General features: G+C 55.3%; 1 non-coding gene across 1 annotated transcript; it reads left to right on the top strand.

Annotated features, from left to right (window-relative positions):
- The first annotated feature begins 1,361 nt into the window (after nt 1–1,361).
- Nucleotides 1,362–1,513, top strand: LOC138673662 (5.8S ribosomal RNA). Its single transcript, XR_011320280.1, has one exon. It is a non-coding gene; the product is annotated as a 5.8S ribosomal RNA (ribosomal RNA).
- The last annotated feature ends 3,123 nt before the right edge of the window (nt 1,514–4,636 follow it).

Raw genomic sequence — 4,636 nt, 5'->3', positions numbered from 1 at the left:
CGCCCGTCCGCCGGTGGGTCGAGGACCCCCCGCGGCGGAGGCAGGTCTAAGCCAGACGGAGGCCCCGCATAGGCCCCCCACCGCCCTGGCCCCTCTCCCCAGCAGCGACTCTGTGTGTCGCCCCGGGAGCGGTGGGTCACGAGGCAGGGTGGCCGTGGCGTCCTCCGAAGGCCAGTCACCTACGGCCCTCCCCGTGCAAGGGGTGGTTTTTACAACAGATGCCCTCCGATCGGGAGGCCGGGTCTAAGCCAGATGGTGGCGCCGCATAGGCCCCCCACCGCCCTGGCCCCTCTCCCCAGCAGCGACTCTGTGTGTCGCCCCGGGAGCGGTGGGTCACGAGGCAGGGGAGCCGTGGTGTCCTCCGGAGGCCAGTCACCTCGCCCTCTCCGTGCAAGGTGGGTTTTTTTCCAGACACCCTCCGCATCGGCCGCCTCGCACCGTACAGCGTGCACGATCTCCCCAGTGGCACTGCACTCGCCGTTCAGGCTCCTGTTTTCCTCCGGAAGGTGACGCCCCGGGATGCCCGCCTGCCGGCACGGACGACGAGGAGGATTTCCCTTCCTCCGGGTGCCCTTCCCGCTGCGGGGCTTCCTATCTGGCTTCTCTCCCTCGATTGATTAAGTCCCTGGCCTTTGTACACACTGCCCGTCGCTACTACCGATTGGATGGTTTAGTGAGGTCCTTGGATCGGCCCCGCCGGGTTCGGCCAAGACCCATGGTGGAGAGCCGAGAAGACGATCGAACTTGACTATCTAGAGACAGTAAAAGTCGTAACAAGGTTTCCCTAGATGAACCTGTGGAAGGATCTTTAATGGGCGAGTGAAAAATACCGATGAGGTGCAGATCAGGAGGCCAGCCGCCCGCCAAATCCCCGAAGGGTACCGAACGTGATGGGGGCGGTGGTAGGTCTCTTTCTGCTTCGCCAGGGCGCTACGCAGGGTGGGGACGGTGAGGGCACGTGAGGACAGCGGGCGGGCGACGTCGGGAGGGTGCGGGGAGCCCCTCTCGCTCCGTCGCCCAGGAAAAAGACGCCCGGCCTCGCGCCGACGATTGTTGCCCTGCCGCTGCCTGCCGAGGAAAAATAAGAAGCCCCCCGCGTACGCGAAAGGCCGTCCCGGGTACCATTCTCCTGTGCGCTCACACACCCCTCCCCGGGGTATGTGGGTCTGGGCGGTAGGTTGAGAAGCCTCGAGCCCTCCTTTGTTCTCCTCCCCGCTGGAGGGAGGGACGGGGAGGCCGAGCGCCCGGGCAACAGGGCCGAGATTTGAAAACAACCCTCCAAAGCATCCCAGTCTTTTGCGGCCGGCTGACACGAGAGTGAAAAGGGGGGCGCCTCCGAGTGTCCCCAAACCAGAAAGCGCGACTCTTAACGGTGGATCACTCGGCGCGCGCGTCGAAGAACGCAGCTAGCTGCGAGAATTAAGTGTGAATTGCAGGACACATTGATCATCGACACTTCGAACGCACCTTGCGGCCCCGGGGTGCTCCCGGGGCTATGCCTGTCTGAGGGTTGCCCCTCCATCTATCGCCTCCATGGCGCAGCTGGGGTCCCCTCGCAAGGGTGACAACGAGGGAGGCCTGAGGCTCCGTGCCCTGATGGTCTCTTCTCCTTTATCCCTTACGTCCCCCCAAGGCCAGACTCACCTGCCCTGGGCCCACCTGATGGGGTTTACCATCGTCACTCCCCCCGTTGCGACGTGAAACCCTGTGGCGCAATGAAGGTGAAGGCCGGGGCGCTCCGGCCGAGGTGGGATCCCGCCGCCCGCTCCGGGGGGTTGACACGGCGGGTGCACCATCGGCCCGCCTCTGTCGGGGAGGTGGAGCATGAGTGCGCGATAGGACCCGAAAGATGGTGAGCTATGCCTGGGCAGGACGAAGCCAGAGGAAACTCTGGTGGAGGTCCGCAGCGACCCTGATGTGCAAATTGGTCATCTGGGTATAGGGGCGTTTGTAGATGTGCTTGGCCCGTACGGGGATCGAACCCACGACCTTGGTGTTATTAGCACCACGCTCTAACCAACTGAGCTAAATGGCCATAGGTGTGGTCCCTGGGTATAGGGGCGAAAGACTCACGGAGACCACGGGCAGACGTACAGGGGCCTGATCAACCCCTGGACCGTACGGGCTGCTGTGCCTGCCGCAGGCGAGAAGCGAGAACCCCTTCGGGGCACGGAGACTACAACCGGACGTACGGGGGTCTGACCCACCCCTGGACCGTACGGTCTGCTGGCTGCCGTGCCTGGTGCAGGCGAGAAGCGGGAACCCCTTCGGGGCACGGAGACCACAACCGGACGTACGGGGGTCTGATCAACCCCTGTACCGTACGGGCTGCTGGCTGCCGTGCCGTCCTCAAATTGCTTGGCCTAAACAAAAGTCAATTTTTTGTGACAACAGTGATGACCGTGACATAGCACTGGAGGTGTACCCCAAGACAGTGACCTAAGTGTGGGTGAAGTCTGTGGTTCATGGGCGGAAAGTTGAATTTTGGGTGAAAAACCATACTTTCACACTTTGAAAATTTCAGACATGTGTCAGACTTCCAGGCAGGGGGAAACCGCTGGAGGTGTACCGAGGACACTTCCAGAAGCCTGGGGAAGCTTTTCTGGAAGAGTCCTTGACACTTGGAAAATTTTGGGCAATTTTCTGAGAAAAAAAAAATCACATTTCCCCTTACCCCCCACCCAAGAGGGGCTTCAATATGTTGCAGAGTACCCCGAAAGGGTCCCCAAAGTGGGAGAAAAGTGAGGCAAGTCAAAGAGGCAAAGATGAATGTACATTTGAATAATTTTATTAATGTCAGATAAAAATTGACATATTCACAAGGGCTTTGTTCTCCTGATTGGGATGAGCCGAATATTCTTGAGACTATACTCCTCAGTAGAATCGGATGACTCGGTATCACTTTCCGTGAGGTCTACCACCTCGTTATCCAATTCACTGGTTGATGCCATTACTGGCGACATAATTTTTGCGTCCTCATGATTTCCTGCGTTGAACACTAGCTCTTGGGCACGGCACATATCGGTCAGGGTCTTCTCCCGGTAAACTCTCTCGGCCACATCGTTTGTATGTGCCAAGTAGCGTGCAAACAAGCGCTTTTCGCAATCTGTGTATTGTGACAAAGTCCATGTCTCGCAAATCCGCCGTACAAGGTGGCTGGTGATGTTTGGGAGGTTGTAGCTACGGAGGAAAGCACATTGTTAGTACTGGTTGCTACTTATGGCTGTGGGTCACTTGACTTGTGGCTACCTTACCTTGAATGGTATCGTCTGAGTCTCATGGATGGATTTTTTATGACCTTCCCGGTACACGTCACGAAAAAGTTTGTGATAATCTTTCGGCCAAAGGTAAAGACCGGTCTGACATATTCCGCATACGCATTGAACCACTGAAAAAGAAAAAAAATATATATATGTTACTCTCCAGTCTGGGGGCACCCCTCCAAAAGGTTTTACATGGGGACAAGAGAGTGTTTTGCTCCCCACAATGAGTGGGGTTGCCTGGGTTCCCTGGCTTTGAGAAAAGCTTACCGATTCCTCTTCCTCTGAAAGTACAAAAGTTGCTACCTGAGAGGTGGAGCACTTGTGAGTCTTCACACCCACAATTGTCTTGCGTCTTCCTTGGTACGTGTGATGGATCCTCTCATTCCACTCTGAAACCTACGATGTGAAAAAAAAGGTGGAAAAATATTGAACCGGTTCAGCAAATACCGCTGACCCACAGGGCCCGACGACTTACCGTCATGTTACGAACAACACCTGGTCTTTGGAGATGTTTTAGAATCAGAAGGGCCTCGAGGTACAGTACCACTTCCCGGCGATCTACTTCTGATCCGCCATCTGTCACAGCCTCGATGCTAGCTAGAAATGTTGGCCTTGCCTCCTCCAGTATAATCTGGCAGTCCTTGGGTGACTTTGATGGCTTCATCAATAGATCGTACCTGTGGGGAAAAATAAAGGCAATTAACCAACATCCAAGGTTTGGTAACAATGCGCTGAATATTGGCTCTTTTGAACGGTGTACCTTTTACTTACAGACTCTCGGCAGGCTCCCTTGTACAATGATTTCTGAAGGTCTGTTGTAAAATTCATGAACACTTCGCATGCCTTATAAAGTTGAGGATTCTCTAGTCTCAGTTTGGTAGCCCTCATCTGATACATGGTAAATCTCCGTATATGCTTCAACATTTTGAGGGAGGTCTGGCTCGATAGATGGAGTTTTCCAAGTTGTTGAAAAAAATTATTAACCTGGTTTGGTTTTACGAGGTACTCCAGAGTTACAGATTTTGGGTTCACAAAAAATAGAAACCGTGCTACGTTTGATACCTCCTGTTGACAGTTTGGGACCCCATGGGTAACTGTTAGGTACGAGTGGAACCCCTTTAACATGGGGTGATTCAATGAGTGACGCTTGTACAATCCGGCGGCCTTGGTAGCCGTGCGGTTTTTGTCTTTCCATTCCCTTTTCTGGATACTTAAATTGCTGCCATCCATGACCTCCTCATTGCCTATGCGGTCAGAAATGCTCCCTGTGTGGTCAGGCTCAGGGCACGGGTCTCCCTCCCGACTGTCTACCGGCCGTAAAAGGAAAGGCACATCCATCTCATCCGAATCTAGCTTTGGCGTGGGGCATGGGT

This window comes from Ranitomeya imitator, chromosome 3 (genome assembly GCF_032444005.1).
Source record: "Ranitomeya imitator isolate aRanImi1 chromosome 3, aRanImi1.pri, whole genome shotgun sequence".
In the NCBI taxonomy this organism is placed as follows: Eukaryota; Metazoa; Chordata; class Amphibia; order Anura; family Dendrobatidae; genus Ranitomeya; species Ranitomeya imitator.
Note: the sequence above shows the minus strand (reverse complement) of the source record. Positions and strands in the feature narration are given on the sequence as shown.